At 38.6% G+C, this 17,775-nt stretch overlaps 1 pseudogene; it reads left to right on the top strand.

Annotated features, from left to right (window-relative positions):
- The window catches only part of LOC104226952 (putative late blight resistance protein homolog R1A-3), a 275,847-nt pseudogene that overhangs the window by 251,778 nt on the left and 6,294 nt on the right, over window positions 1-17,775 (top strand).

Genomic DNA, 17,775 nt, shown 5'->3' with positions numbered 1-17,775 from the left:
CATAATTCATTTGACTCAAGTAAGTAAGACGAAGCTGAAATTTTATTATTATTCTCAACAACCATTACATTCAGCTTGATAAGGACCTCAGTAAGTAACCTTTTCTTACAAACATTTTGTTCTTACTTATTGCAACCTTATCGAATACAAAAACACACTTGAAACCGTTCTTAACAAGAAGTCTGGCAGAGACTAAATTCTTTCTAATTTTGGGAACATGAAGGACATTGTTCAAAGTCACCACCTTGCCAGAAGTCTTTTTCAGAAAGATCTTCCCATAGCCTTCAATCTTGGCGGTTGCAGCATTTCCCATAGAAAGCGTCTGTTCGGGTCTAATAGGAGCATATGTTGCAAAGGCTTCCCTAACAGCACAAACATGGTGAATGGGTCCAGATGCAATCCACCACTTCTTAGGATTTCCCACCAGGTTGCATTTAGAAAGCATATCACACTAGTCATCAACATCTTCATGCTTTTCAACCATTTTTCTTGACCTTTCTTCTTGTCTTTATTCGGAGCAAGGCACTCCGTAGATTTGTGCCAGCTTTCCCATAGTTGTAGCAATTTCCGTTGAACCGTTTTTTTCTTGGGTTGTTTTTCGCTCCAGAAGCATGCTTCCTCTTTCTCTTATTTTGATAAGTATCCTCAACAATGTTTGCTCCCATTATTGTTGAGTTTCCATGACCTTTCTTTTCAGTAGCTTTGTCGTCCTCTTCGATTCTCAACTAAACAATGAGATCTTCAAGCGACATCTCCTTGTGTTTGTGTTTCAAGTAGTTTTTGAAGTCCTTCCACAAAGAAGGCAACTCTTCAATCATTGCTACTACTTGGAATGCTTCATTGATTACAAGATCTTCAATGAAAATTTTGCTAGTAAAAATTATTAAAATTACTACTTGCAACATCAATATTAATTTGATTTATACCTTCAGCAAGGAGATCGTAAATAATCACTTGCAATTCCCAGACTTGGGTAATGACAGACTTGCTATCTACCATTTTGTAGTCCAAAAACTTAGCGGCAACGAATTTCTTAAACCCGACATCTTCAGTTTTGTATTTCTTTCCAAGCGCAGTCCACAATTATTTTGACATCTCCACGACACTGTAGACATTATACAAATTGTCCTCCAGTCCGCCAAGAATATAATTCTTGCACAGAAAGTTAGAATGCTTCCACGCCTCAATCACGAGAAAGCATTCATTCTCTGGAGTTTCTTCGGGCAGAACAGGAACATCTTCCTTAATGAACTTCTGCAGAACATCTTCTGCTGCCACCGCTTGAAATCTAACCCAAAACAATTTTGGGTTTCTCCGCCGGTGCCAATGCCGGTGTTCGACTTGCCGACGCATCGACAGTCACCATCGGAACATCTTGGTTTCCGTTATTATTAGTCATTTATGTAAAAGAATGACACATGCAAATGTTAAAATAATGTATATTTTAATCTTCAGAGCTCATATATAATAGGTTGGACCATACTTTATTTTCCTATTCCTTCTTCTTTTTCTCATCTTGATTAGATGCTTGCTTTCTCTTAATTGTTCGATGTTGATCTCAAACAAACAACGATGTGTTTTTATTTGGCTATAGCTAAGATAACTACAGCAAAGACGCATAAATTTATGCTCTGCGTCGAAAATAGTGGCTCAGTTGAACCTGGTAGTTCTATGGTTGTGACGACCCGACCAGTCGTCTCATGAGTTACCGTTTTGTTTTCTCTATTTCTTCTTCTTTATGCTTTGCTATCCGTATTTTATATGATCGAGTTGATTAGTTTGCGTTCGGAGTGGATTTGGTAAGAAATGAGACACTTAGTCTCATATAAGAAGGCTTAAGTTGGAAAAGTCAATCGGATATTGACTTATGTAATAGAGGGCTCAGATGTGAGTTACGATGGTTCATTTAGCTTCGGGAGGTGATTTATGACTTAGGACTGTGATCGAAATTGGTTTTGGAGGTCCGGTGTAGAATTAGGCTTGAATTGGCAAAGTTAGTATTTTGGCGATTTCCGGTTGAGATTTTGATCCAAGGGTCGGAATGGAATTCCAAGAGTTGTTGTAGCTAGGTCATTTGGGATGTGTGTGCAAAATTTCATATCATTCGGACGTGGTTTGGTTGGTTTTATTATCCAAAGCGTGTTTCGAACATTTTTAGAAAAATTTAGGCTTGAATTCAATGTGAATTAGTAGATTTGGTATTGTTTGAGGTATTTTGATAATTAGAACAAGTTTGAATGAGGTTTTAGGATGTGTTGGTACTTTTGATTGAGGTCCCGGGGGCCTCGGGTGAGTTTCAGATGGTCAATCAAACCACTTTTGAGTTTGAAAAGTTGTAGAAATTGAGCTCAGCAGTTGCAGTAATTTAACTCTTCGTGTTCGCATAGGGGTTCTCCCATTCGCGAAGAGTTAGCAGAGGAAGGTGTGAATTCGGCCTTCGCGTTCGCAAGGCTGGCCACGTGTTCACGAAGGGGAGTGAGCTTGGTGCATCGCTTTCGCGGGGGAATTGTCGTATTCGCATAGAAGGATTTGGGTCAGGTGGATTGGAAGTCTGTTGTTCTTCGCGTTCGCATGGGTGTGGTCGTGTTCGCGAAGGGTCACCTGGGTAAAGCATTGCATTCGCGAGCCCTACTTCGTGATCGCGTAGAAGGAAATTTGGTCAAGATAAGTTTGTGCATCGCGAACGCGAGGGTTTGACCGCGTTCGCGAAGAAGGAAAGTCAGAAATGGGCAGAAAGTTTTTAAGTTATTTCATCCGCTATTTTGGGTTATTTTTCCTCCATTGTTGAGCATTTTGAGAGGTAATTTGAAGATGATTAAAGAGTGACTCAAGGAGAATTGATTGGAGGTAAGATTTTTTAGCCTAAAACATGATTCTATTGTGAAGTCAACCTAGAAAATCATGGAACTTAAGCTAAAAATGGAAGAGCTAGGGCTTGGGATTTTGAACTTTTGAATTGGGATGTGAAGGACCAATTGAAGTCATATTTGAGAACTTTTGATATGTATGAACTCGTAGCGAGATAAGGAATCCGCTGATGTGAAAATTTCTGAGTTTTGCGAAGTGGGCTCGGGGCTCGGGTTTTTCTAATTTCGGGATTTTTGGCATTTTTCGATTGTTTTCGATTGGGCTTTGCTCCCTTAGCATATTGTGACGTATTCCTTCTGATTTTGGTTAGATTCGATGCGTGTGGAGGCTGATTCGAGAGGCAAAGGTGCCGCGAAGTAGTATTTTCATCGGTTTGAGGTAAATAACCATTGTAAATCTGAAACTGAGGGTACAAAACCCAGTATTTGACTTGATTTGTAAAACATAGTGACGCACATGCTAGGTGATGAGCGTGTGGGTGTGCACTGGTAGGGATTGCGACTTGGTCCGTCCCATAGCGACTATTAACCCGCGTAATTGATTTTGAAATCTATATTATTCTATGTTTTCAGTCATTTATATTGTGATTTGGGTTGTATGTCATGTTTGGGGCCTTGTACCGACCTGTAGAACCCTTAGGGGCATTTTGACTGATTTTCCTCACTTTACTTATCAAAAATTCATATCCTCACTCATGTTTTTATTTGTTTGAAACGATTTAAGCTGGTTCTATCACTCTATTTCTAAATGAGAGGACTTGTGGACTGAGATCCCTACCTTTCATTATTGTGCCCGAGAGGATGTGAGGATTATGACTGAGAGAGGTTGAGAACCCAACGGTGACGATATTATGTATATATTGGATCGGGTTGCACGCCGCAGCAATACTTATATGGATCGGGCTGCACGCCGCAGCGATATATATATTGGATCGGGCTGCACGCCGCAGCAATATAGCGTTTGGGCTGTAGGAGCCCCTCCGGAGTCTGTACACCCCCAGTAAGCGCAGTCAACTATCTATATGGATCGGGCTACATACCGCAGTGATATATGGATCATACTGCACGCCGCAACAGTTATTATGATTTCTGTTATTATGAGGGATATATGAGTTGAGTGCTGAGAATAAGTATTAAGTGACAAGAGATGTGTCCAGAGTGACCGAGAGCCTGCCTGATGGGCCATAATTGAGTGATTCCTTGCCCGAGAGGCCTTGTCATGCTGCTTTTACTGTTTCACTCTTCTTTCAAACATAGGCTCTGTTGAAAAATGTTACTAAGTATATGATTTTAAACTTTAAGCTGAAGGTGTATATTTTGTGACGAAACTAGTTTTAAACTACAATGTTGAGCTACTTCTCTGTTGATAATTTCATATATTATGTTTTAACCGCTCGTCACTATCTTCAGTCTTTATTTACTTTAGTTAGTTACTGAGTTGGCGTACTCACGTTACTCCATGCACCTTGTGTCTAGGTGCCCGATGTAATGACCCGACCCGTCGTCTCATGAGTTACCGCTCTATTTTTCCCATGTTCAACTTCTTTATGCTTCATTATCCGTATCTTATGTGATCGAGTTGGTTTGGAGTGGTTTTGATAAGAAATGAGACACTTAGTCTCTTTTAAGAAGGCTTAAGTTGAAAAAGTCAACCGAGCATTGACTTATAAGTTAGAGGGATTGGATATGAATTCTGATGGTTCAGTTAGCTCCGGGAGATGATTTGGGACTTAGGAATGTGTCCAGAATATTTTTGTGATGACCGGTGTAGAATTAGGCTTGAATTGGCGAAGTTAGTATTTTGGCGAATTCCGGTTGATAGGTGAAATTTTGATCCGGGTGTCGGAATGAAATTCCGAGAGTTGTTGTAGCTTCATTGTGTCATTTTGGGATATGTGTGCAAAATTTCAGGTCATTCGGACATCGTTTGGTCGGGTTTTTGATCAAATGTGTGTTTCATAAGTTTTTGGAAAACTTAGGCTTGAATTCAATGTGAATTGATGGTTTTGATGTTGTTTGAGGTGTTTTGTTGATTGGAAAAAGTTTGAAGGATGTTATGAATTATGTTGGCACATTTGGTTAGAGTACCGAGGGGCTCGGGTGAGTTTCGGAATGGTTACGGGCCATTTTTAGGCCAATTTAACTTGCTGGATTTTGACAGCAAGGTTCGAAAATTTTGATGCAAGGAGCATAATGTAGAAGCTTATATCTAGCAATCTATAAGGAATCTGAAAATATACAAAACATGAATGTTGTAGCTCTTGCATTCGATTTTCAGAAAATTAAACCATTTATCATTTGGATATTTGTACAGAAAGTTATGATCGATTGAATAAGGGCTGATAAAGCTATTTTGAAATTTCTCAGAAATTTCTGATGCGAGGAGGCTACTTTAGAAGCTTATATCTCGAAATATATATGGAATCCGAAAATATGCAAAACATGATAGTTGTAGAACTTGGATTCTCGTTTCCAGAAAGTTAAACTATTTGTAATTCGGACATATGTACGAAAAGTTATGGTCGATTGAATATGACTAGTAAAGCTGTTTTTGGTGGACTTTTAGTGACGACTTTTAGTGACGGGCGGGCAGAAACTTAAGGACCAAAAATGCTCATTTCTTCATTTTCGTTTTGGGGTTTTTGGAGCTCGGTTCTTGGGCGATTTTGAGGTGTTTTTCACGATTTCAACTCAAGTAAGTGTCCTATACTCGAAAGTGTTTATATTACATAAATCCATGGTTATTTTCATCGTTTAATTCGGATTTAGATGGAAGAAATCAAGATTTTTGCAAAATCTTTCAAAAATGAAAATTTTAGATTTGGAGGTCGAGTTGTCATTGGAATTCGATAATTTTTGTATGGTTGAACTCGTATCGGAATGGGTTGTCGTATTTTATGAGTTTCGTCGGATTCTGAGAAGTGGGCCCACGAGCAATTTTTAGTTAAATTTCGGATTTAATTTTAAAGAAATGTGTAAATTCATATGGAATTAATTCATACGATTTATATTGAGTATATTGAATTATTATGACTAGATTTGAAGCTTCAGACGAATTCGCGAGGTAAAGGCTTGTTGGAATTTTGAATTGGTTGCAAAGCGAGGTAAGTGTTTGATCTATCCTAGCTTGAGGGAATAGGAGTTGAGTATATTTGCTATTTGTTATGTGTGGAGTCTGACGTATAGGCATGGTGACGAGTATCTATACGTTGGGGGTCAAGCATGCCCGTGAGTCTTGTATTATAATTGTTATGACTCTGTTGTAGTATATTGCGCTTCATGTGTTATTATTATTATTGTTCCCTTGCTGGGATGTTTGTTTTGATAGTATTGTTCCCTTGCTGGGATGTTTGTTTGGATAGTATTGTTCCCTTACCGAGATGTTTGTTTTGATAGTATTGTTCCCTTGCCGGGATGTTTGTTTAATATTATTATTCCCTTGTCGGGACCTTGTGCATTTGTTGTCACTCCCCTCGCACTTGAGTTGCGTTTGTAGTTTGGGCAAGTTCATGACATGGATATAATAAGGATCGGGTTGCACGCTGCAACGGTAAAATATAATGAGGATCGGGTTGCACGCCGCAACGGTATAATATAATGAGGATCGGGTTGCACGCCGTAACAGTAAAATATAATGAGGATCGGGTTGCACGCCGCAACGGTATAATATAATGAGGATCGGGTGCACGCCGCAACGGTAAAATATAATGAGGATCGGGTTGCACGCCGCAACGATAAAATATAATGAGGATCGGGTTGCACGCCGCAACGGTATAATGTAATGAGGATCGGGTTGCACGTCGCAACGGTGTTAAATGAGATTGGAACGGGTTGCGCTTGCAACGAGATGTGATCTGGAAGTGAAATCTGCCTTGTTTTCCTTATTCTTGTTAGTGGCTGGATTTTGATTCCTTATAATGGTGATGCCGTGCACTTTCTACTGTTGTGTTTGTTTGTTGTTATCAATTCAAGTGTTTAAACTGTTTGAATTCTTTTACTGTTGTGACCCTTCGTGTTAGAACCTACAGTGTTTGCATTATTTCACCGCAATTATATATATATATATATATATATATATATATATATATATATATATATATATATATATATATAGTTCAATATTTCAAGCTTCAATAATTGTACTTTAATTGAAAAGGGTAATTTCTTTATCAAATGATTACTAAAAATAACTTTATCTTTTCTTATTGATTTCCTAATTGGGTTGGAAGTTGTACTCTACTTTATGTTAAGTAAATGAGGCTCTTTGAACATTCTTAATTGTATTGGGTTATGGACCCTGTGAACTGAGTAACATGAAAATATTGTGTTTTAATGTAAAATAGAAATATGTTGGCACAAGGTGCCGGGGAAAATATTATAGTTTGATTTAATTGCATGTGAGTTGTCCATGCGGTTGTAATATGAATATGGGTACGAGATGCCGTAAAAATACGAAAGTGGGCAGAGACCTATATTATTATGATTATGAAATGAGGTGTCACAAGGTGACCTTTACTCTAAAGAATTATATTCGAAAGATACTTATTTGAAGGAAATATATTCGAAATATATTTATTGAAAAGCATATTATCTTAGAGATTATTACTTGAAGGATTTATAGGCGAAAGATTCATATTTGAAGGACTCGATTAATTGATTGCACTTGTATTTATTATTTGTTGAGAAGCAATTATGGTGTTCTTGTTGCCTGCTATTTATATCATTGGTTGATCATTGTTGCCATTACTATTATTTGCTTCCTATTATTTTGTACGCTATAAACTGCACAGGTTTATGTGAGTGTCTGGTCCTAGCCTTGTCACTACTTCGCCGGGGTAGGCTAGACACTTACCAGCACATGGAGTCGGTTGTGCTGATACTACACTTATGTACATTTTTGTGTACAGATCCATGCATTTGATTGATGGTAGCTATTCGAAGCGGTGGAGACTCAAGGTAAATCTGCTATAGCGTTCGCAGTCCTCATAGTCACCTTCAATTGTACTTATTTCCATTTGTTCCCTTTGTTTCGGAACAGTGATGTAATTATATTGTATAACTACTCTTAGAAAGGCTTGTGACTTGTACTACCGATTTTGGGAATGGCAAATTGTTTTGAGAAATTTCATTATGAGTTAATAAGTATCAATGTTATTCAGTTAATGTTAGACTTACCTAGTTTGGAGACTAGGTGCCATCACGGCTCCTTCGGAGGGATTTTTGGGTCGTGACACCCGAGGGGCGGAGTGAGAGCTTCAGCTGTTATCCAGTACTTGCCGGGAGTTTTGAGGTAGCTGCATGGCGTCCGCAGCCCTGGTTCTTCCCTTCTATCTTTTACTTTTTCCGCATTCCTAGACTTGATGTATTAGATATTATGATATTTATTAGAGGCTCTAGACTCGTGACACCAGATTGTTGGTGTTGTGTCGTATTTGTCATTTCGTTTTCCGCGTATTTCTATTGTTATTATGCTTATAAAGGATTCTGTTTCTAAAACTGAAGTTAGAAAAAAATGGCTTAATGTCGTTGATAAATCAGTGGTGGAATAGGGGTTGTCGGCTTGCCTAGTAATGTGATAGGCGTCATCACGACCGATATTTGAGGTCGTGATAATGATGCATCCGCCACTGCTTATGCAGCTAGCTGAAACACTCATCCTAATATGTTGTGACACTATTATTGATTGCTATTGTAGTTTTTTCATGCTTATTGAGAATATTTTGGAGTTGAAAAACAAGTTAAGCTACTTGCAAAGAACAATGTGTTATGAGATAATGTACAAATTTGATAGAGATTTGGACTAATTGGCTATTTTGATAGTGTGACTGGTGTGGAAAGTGTAGAAGACTGAAGAGTACTTGGCTATATTTTGAAGAGTATTATCATGTTTTTCTATATTATCTCGTAGTTTTTTTAAGAAGTCTTTTAGACACTAGTAATACATATATATTTTTCATTGTAAAAGACTTGTTCATTGTTAGAGTAGAAAATATTTTTTGATTTTCAGTTCGTAAATAAAACATTGTGAAGCAATACTGTAGCGGAAGTTTATGGATTAATTTGCACAAAATCACATACAAACAGAGGCGAACCCAGGATTCAATAATTGCGGGGGTACTATGACATTTAATATAAATTTATCACTGCTCATAGAGATTGATATGGAGGCCTAGGCTAATATTTGACTATTTTTTTAATACATTTGCAAGCATATATGAATTTTTTGTGGAAGTTACCGAGTGCTGGTGACCCCTCTTGTTAAAGTGAGCGTCCGCCTATGCATACAAAGCAAATAGATAAGAAAAACAACAACAACAACCCAGTATAATCCCACACGTGGGGTCTGGGGAGGGTAATATGTACGCAGACCTTACCCCTACCCCGAAGGGTAGAGAGGCTGTTTCCAGGAGACCCTCGACTCAAAAAGCAACAGAAGCCGATATATTAGTACCATAAAAATGCATAATAAAATAACAGCAATACAATAATAGCAATACAATAGATATGAAATACAGAATACGACATACGAAAAAGATGACTGGTATAGTAAGACTAGCAGGTAAAGCCCTGCATCAATAGATGACCAATGACATTCTTAGTCTAACTCCTAACTGGCTAGTCTCACTCTATTGTGATGTAGAAATATTTACAACTCTCCCCTAACCTACAACTTTAATACTCGACCTCCATAATTCCCTGTTAAGGGCCATGTCCTCAGTAATCCGAAGTCGCGCCATGTCCTGTCTGATCACATCTCCCCAATACTTCTTAGGTCGTCCTCTACCTCTCCGCGTATCCACTACAGCCAGTCGCTCACACCTCCTCACCGGTGCATCAGTGCTCCTCCTCTGAATGTGCCCAAACCATCTGAGTCTTGCTTCCCGCATCTTGTCCTCTATGGGGGCCACGCCCACCTTCTCTCAAATATCTTCATTCCTAATCTTATCCATTCTTGTATTCCCGCACATCCACCTCAATATCCTCATCTCCGCTACTTTCATCTTCTGGATGTGTGAGTTCTTTACCGGCCAACACTCAGTTCCATATAACATGGCAGGCCTAACCACTGCTCTATAAAACTTACCTTTTAGTAACGGTAGCACTTTTTTATCACACAAGACTCCCGACGCTAACCTCCACTTCATCCACCCCACCCCTATACGGCGTGTGACATCCTCGTCAATCTCCCCGATCCCCTGAATAACCGATCCAAGGTACTTGAAACTACCCCTTTTGGGAATGACTTGAGAGTCAAGCCTCACTTCAACTCCCGCTTCCGTCGGCTCAACTCCAAATTTCCACTCGAGGTATTCCGTCTTCGTCCTGCTCAACTTGAAATCTTTAGACTCAAGAGCATGTCTCCAAATCTCTAGCCTCTCGTTGACGCCGCCTCGTGTCTCGTCAATTAGAATAATGTCATCAGCAAATAGCATGCACCATGGCACCTCCCTTGAATATGATGAGTAAGTGCATCCATCACCAGGGCAAATAGGAATGGGCTGAGCGCAGACCCTTGGTGCAACCCCGTAATAACTGGAAAATGTTCAGAGTCGCCTCCTACTGTCCTAACCCGAGTCTTAGCTCCATCATACATGTCTTTAATCACCATAATATAGTCAATCGGGACCCCTTTATCCTCTAAGCAGCTCCATAAGACCTCCCTAGGAACCTTATCGTACGCTTTCTCCAAATCAATAAACACCATGTGAAGATCCTTCTTCCTATCCCTGTACTGTTCCACCATCCTCCTAATAAGGTGGATAGCTTCTGTGGTAGATCGTCCCGGCATGAACCCGAACTGGTTGTCTGAAATAGACACCGTCCTTCGCACTCTCATTTCTACCACTCTCTCCCAAACTTTCATGGTATGACTTAGTAATTTGATGCCCCTATAGTTGTTACAGCTCTGGACATCACCTTTGTTCTTATACAACGGGACCATTGTACTCCACCTCCACTCTTCAGGCATTCTATTAGTCTTGAATATAACACTAAACAATGCAGTAAGCCATTCCAAGCCTGCTTGACCCACACACCTCCACAGTTCAACCGGAATCTCGTCTGGCCCGGTAGCTCTGCCCCTTCTCATCTTACGCATTGCCTCCATGACTTCATCGATCTCGATGTCCCTACAATTACCTAATTCATGGTGACTGTCGGCATTCCTCAATTCCCCAGGTCTAATATCTTGATCTCCTTCTTCACTTAGAAGTTTATGAAAGTAGGTCTGCCACCTCCTCTTAATTTGGTCATCTCCCATCAGAACTTTGTCGTCGTCATCTTTTATGCACCTCACCTGGTCTAAGTCTCGAGTTATCCTCTCTCTCGCCTTAGCGAGTCGGAATAACTTCTTCTCCCCTCCTTTGTTCCTTAGTTCCTCATACAGACGAGCAAAAGCTGTCGTCTTAGCCTCCGTCACTGCCATCTTTGCCTCCTTCCTAGCTACCTTATACCTCTGACTTTTCTCTCTCTTCTCCTCCTCGTTAGTGCTCCCTACTAACCGCAGGTAAGCCGCTTTCTTCGCTTCCACTTTACCTTGGACAACTGCATTCCACCACCAATATCCTTTATGACCACCATTGCGGCCCGTAGATATCCCTAATACCTCTCTCGCCGCATTTCTTATACAGTCCGCCGTCGTCGACCACATTGTGTTTGCGTCCCCACCACTTCTCCAAGCTCCCATTCCCGATAACCTTCCTTCCAACTCCTTAGCTTTATCCTTAGTTAAGGCGCCCCACCTAATCCTAGGGCGTCCTTGTACTGACCTCTTCTTCCTCCATATCCTAATACAAATGTCCATCACCAAAATCCTATGCTGTGTTGAGAGGGTCTCACCGGGGATAACCTTGCAGTCATCGCACAACCTTCTGTCGCATCTCCTGAGGGGGAGATAGTCAATCTGAGTCTTCGCCACCGAACTTTGGTAAGTAACCAAATGTTCATCCCGCTTCGTAAAACTCAAGTTCGCAATGACTAGATCAAAAGCCTTGGCAAAGTCCAACAGCGCAATGCCCCCTCCGTTCCGCTCTCCGTAACCAAAGCCGCCATGCACCTCAGTGTACCCACTTGCAGATGACCCAATATGACCATTGAAATCTCCTCCTATGAATAACCTCTTCAGAAGGCGGTATACTACGAACAATCTCATCCAACCCCTCCCAAAAGCACCTCTTAATATCCTCATCTAAGCCTGCTTGCGGTGCGTACGCGCTAACGACATTTAAAGTACCCTCACCTACCACCAACTTAATAGTCATTAGTCTATCATTCACCCGCCTGACCTCTACCACGGACTCTCTAAGATGACTATCTACTAGGATACCCACTCCATTCTTACCCCTCAGGATACCAGAGTACCACAACTTATACCCATCCACGTTTTTCGCCCTCGATCTGACCCACCTAGTCTCCTGGACACACGCTACATTAATCTTCCTCTTCTGCAGGATTTTCGCCAACTCTATGGATTTATTAGTTAGTGAACCTATGTTCCATGATCCGATTCTCAACCTATAGGCTCCCTTGCCCCCTCTACCTCCCCTGCTACCCGACCCACCCCCTAACCCCAGCCCCCCACTCTGCCCCACCTGAGGACATGCCCTTATTCTATCATCCCAGACTGCAGCCACTACACCTACAACTATCTAGAGAAGACTCGCTAGTGCACAACGTACGCAAATCAAACAAGAAGGAAACCAGTGGTAACTAGTATCCTAGTTGAAAGGTTTAACTATTGCGAAGTAAAGTAACAGTAATTTAGCTAACACCAAAAGGGAAACAGTAAAACAGGAGGTACCAACTCCTGATAACAAAACCTATGGCTGATTTGTTGTACTCGATGCAGTTGTGCGCTCACGCACCACTTCCTACCGCCCTTTGCTGACACTCGCCCAGGTTGCTCTCCTTTTCCAGTGCTCGTGCGCCCAACTTGTCTCCAATACTCCGAGAATTCCTGAAAACACAGAAAATACCACGACCTAAAAACCAGCAGGAGCTATGACCGCTACCACTGGTATAGCCCCAACAATATAGAATGTACCAAGCGGAGAAGAAGACAAAAAAATATTGAAGAAAATGATGACGTGAAGCAAGACAGAACAAGTGCCCTTCTCAACTGAAAATTCAACTATATAGAGTCTTGATAGACCAACTCAAATCAAATCTTTGGGTCCCTAAAAACCTTTGGGTTAGCTAAAAACAATATTGAAGGAAAATACAAAGTATGAAATTAAAACCAAAAAGTATGAAATTATTGCTAAATATCAGAAAGTGGGTTAAAATAGAAGGAAAAAATAACCAAAAGGACGAATACAGAAAAATGGAGATCAGGCAGAAACTTACCAAAATAGGTTTAATATTCAAAATGGATCAATGCCTTTATATTTCTACTATCATCGAAAGCGACAAAGGAAGATCTGGAATGGGTACCACTTTGTATAATTTAATATTTGAAATTTACAAATCTCGGTGATAGAGAAAGTGTAAAGAAAGAACCCGTACAAACAGAGTGAGAATGCGAAACTCTGAAAAGTATGTCAGAGAGACGCCGGAAGTTGGAGAACACGCGCGGCGGAGAGCGACAGTGGGGTTTAACAAAGAGAGGCAGTGAAAAACAGGTTGAAGATACTAGATTTAGATCTAGATCAATAAAAGATGCAGAAATATAACATCACCAATTAAAACTTTTAGATCAAATTAAAGGCCAAAACATAACGCTCAACAAAAACATCGAGAATAAATGAAAGCAAGCAAATTCTGCAATTTCCAACCGACCGGATCAATTTTATTTAACAAAAATAGAGATTAGACAAATTCACAAAAAAATCAGATCCGTGCTCAGATCAGATCGAAACTAACAGATCTAAAACAAAAAATCCGGTATACAATATACAACACACAAAGGAACAGTAAAGGAAAACAAAAAAAACGAAATAAAATGAGGTGTTAAAGTGGAGTGGTATGAGGAGGTGTTAAGCCTTAAAATAGATAAGAAAAAGTTACACATAAATTGAACGAGATTCAACTAAGCTTAATCCAAAGGCAAAAGCAAAGAGTAGTAGTGTGTATTATAAAGAATCTCAACCTACAATTCTTAATATAGATTTCAAATAGTCTTAGAACTATAGGAGCTCGAGAATGGTTTTTCAATCCTATAATGACAATAGCTTTTTCTTTCCCAAATATATTAGAATAATAATTTTCTAAATAATAAGATAAAACTTCCAAAAAAATACAAAAAAAAACTGTTAAAAGCCACAAATAACAAACATGGGTATATTTTCCCTGCGTAGAAATTCACTAGATTATTAGATTTAGACGTGTCTTTGTCTCAATGTATGCATCCGTTGTGTTCTCCCGTTGTACTCTAAATAGTTCTTTAATTCTAGTAAGACAGAATTATATAAGGTGTTTTTCAATAAAATAACATAAATATAAAATGATTCATGATATTATACTAAAATATTCAACCATAAAAATAATAAAATCGCATAAAATAAATATTATTAGTAAGCCCTAATAAAAATAGATATAATTTAAAATTACTAATATAAGTTGCTAAAATAAATAAGACTAATAAATACTATTATTTACGTCACTAAACACTAAAAAAATAAGTTATGCATTTTATCTAAACCATATGACAAAACTAAAAAAATAAATATTCAACACTATTTTCATTAATAGTAAAATTAAATTGAATGTCTTTTATTAGCATTTGTATTGATTTAATTTGGTTTAGGATTTATTTGATTTACTAACATTACGGACGCCGGAGGTTGCTCTAATGGTAAGCAACCCCCACTTCCAACCGAGAGGTTGTGAGTTCGAGTCTCCCCAAGAGCAAGGTGGGAAGTTCTTGGAGGGAAAGATGTCGGGGGTCTATTTGGAAACAGCCTTCCAAAAATTATAAGTCCAAGCTTGAAATAATACGTTAAAAGATAAAATTATGAAAAAGGCTAAGAAATATTTATAAACTACACCATAACAAATATTTTTATGTATTAAATATATTTAAAACTTCTATACATATAATGTCGGATTGGTTTGGTTTCGGTTTGACTTTTTTTTAGGTAAAACCAAACCAAACTAAATATCATCGGGTTTCTTTTTTCCAACACCAAACCATAATCGAATTTTTTTTCTCGATTTGACTCAGATTATTGGGTTGGTGCGGTTTATCGATTTCATTTGTACACCCCAGTGACTGGGGTGGAAGTGTAGAAGACTAAAGAGTACTTGGCTATAATTTGAAGAGTATTATTTTGTTTTTCTATATTATCTCTTAGTTTTTTTAAGAAGTCTTTTAGACACTAGTAATACATATATCTTGTTCATTGTACAAGACTCTTGTTCACTGTAAGAGTAGAAAATATTTTTCCACAGAAAATATTTTTTGATTTTCGGTTAGTAAACAAAACATTGTGAAGCAATACTGTTGCGGAAGATTATGAATTAATTAGCACACAATCACATACAATGATACAAAACATATAGATAAGAAAAAGTTACACATAAATTGAACGAGATTCAACTAAACTTAATCCAGAGGTAAAATCAAAGAGTAGAAGTGTCAACCTACCATTCTTATATATAGAGTCCAAGTAGTCTTAGAACTATAGGAGCTCGAGAATGGTTTTTCAATCCTATAATGACAATAGCTTTTTCTTTTCCAAATATATTAGAATAATAATTTTCTAAATAATAAAATAAATCTACCGAAAAAATACAAAAAGAATTGTTAAAAGCCACAATAACAAACATGGGTATATTTTCCCTGCGTAGAATTCACTAGATTATTAGATTTAGACGTGTCTTTGTCTCAATGTATGCATTCGTTGTGTTCTCCAGCTGTACTTTTGTGGTTATTTTTGTTGGACGTGTAAATAAAATCTCACATAGAAAGTAGAAAAGAAAAATTATTCTACTTATGAAGTATTGATTATTCTTAACAGTGTAAGGCTTATTAGGGAATACTGTGCAAGCTCGACTCAAAACGAATAATATTACACACCATGTTAAGAGTATTTTAAAATTGTTTTATCCCAACAACAATAAAATAGCACGGACTAGCCAGTTTTCGGACTGGTAACTGAAAAATAGCCAACATTTGTAAAGTCATTGAAGAATAGTCACTATTTTACTGCAACACGGAAAGTTTCAGCATAATATACTAGAGATTGGTGCACTTGTGTATGAACTTCTAGCATATTATGGTTGAACTCTAGCACACGGAAAGTTCTAGCATAATATGCTGGAGATTGGAGCACCTATATATGAACTTCCAGCATATTATATTAGAATTACAGCATACGGAAAGTTCCACCATAATATACTGGAGATTGGAGCACCTGTATATGAACTTCTAGCATATTATGCTGGAAGTTCACATGTAAAAAATTTGAACTCCAATATATTATGCTGGAATATTTTTCAAATTTTGAACAATGTTTCATTCAGATTTATCTTTACATGAAATGTGGCTAAATTTGATTATTTTTGAAATTCTAATGAAATTTTTATTATTTTGGAAATCGTAGCTGTTTTTCAATTATCACTTGGCGAACTAGCTGACAAGCTGAGGAAAAGCTTAATAGGAAAGAGATATCTCATTGTCTTGGATGATATGTGGGATTGTATGGCATGGGATGACTTAAGGCATTGTTTCACTGATGTTGTAAATAGAAGCAGAATTACAGCAACAACTCGTCTTGAGAAAGTGGGTGAACATATCAAGCTCCATACTGATCTTTATTTCCTTCCATTCCTCACACCCGAAGAGAGTAGGGAATTGTTGCAGAAAAAAGTGTTTCAAAACGAAACTTGCCCACCTGAACTATGCGGTGTGAGTCTAGATGTTGCAAGACGATGCAAAGGGTTGCCCCTAGTGGTTGTCTTGGTAGCTGGAATAATCAAAAAGAAGAAAATGGAAAGGTCTTGGTGGCATAAGGTTAAAAAAGCTCTATTTTCCTATCTTGACGGTGAGTCTGAAGATTATAGTCGGGCAACTATGCAGTTAAGTTATGATAACTTACCCGACTATTTAAGACCTTGCCTTCTCTACATGGGGATGTTTCCAGAGGGCGAAAGGACTCCAGTGTCTAAATTGATAAGTTTATGGATAGCGGAAGGCTTCGTGCAGAACATTGAATCTGGGAGATTAATAGAAGAGACAGCTGAAGGTTACTTGATGGATCTCATTAGCAGTAACGTGGTAATGGTTTCAAGGTGAAGATATAACGGTAAAGTCAAATACTGCCAGGTTCATGACGTAGTGCTTCACTTTTGCTTGGAGAGGAGTAGAGAAGAAAAATTTATGTTTGTAGTGAGGGGGAACATTCAACATTCTGATTTGAAGGAAAGTCGAGTTAGGTTCAGTTTCAGTAATGAGCTTTCCAAGTTTGCATCCAAAACACGGAAGCCTTTCCACCAACACTTGAGGTCACTGATAACCACCAATGGAGGAGAATCTTTATATTGGAATCCCTTCAGTCAGGTTATTAATTTGATGAGGCTTCTTAAAGTCTTGGATTTGAGTTCCCATAAATTTGGTCGTTTTTTGTTAGCTACGCTGAAACCACTAATTCACCTCAAGTACGTCGCACTTTTCATAGCTACATTCGATTTTCGTGGTGTGAGAAGGCACGGGAGAAAATATGATATATTGATATTGTTGTATGTGATGCAATACAAGAGGTGCGATTTATAGCTACTCTATACAAAGGGGATACTTCTCCTATTCCAATGTGGGACAATTACATAGCTATCTCTAACACTCCCCTCAAGCCGGAGCATATAAATCATATGTACCGAGCTTGTTACATATATAATCAATGCGAGGACTAGTGAGGGACTTGGTGAAAATATCTGCAAGTTGATCATTCGATCTCACAAACTTCGTAGTAAT

The sequence above is a fragment of the Nicotiana sylvestris genome, chromosome 1 (genome assembly GCF_000393655.2).
Source record: "Nicotiana sylvestris chromosome 1, ASM39365v2, whole genome shotgun sequence".
Taxonomy (NCBI): Eukaryota; Viridiplantae; Streptophyta; class Magnoliopsida; order Solanales; family Solanaceae; genus Nicotiana; species Nicotiana sylvestris.
This window is presented reverse-complemented; position numbering and strand designations above follow the sequence as displayed.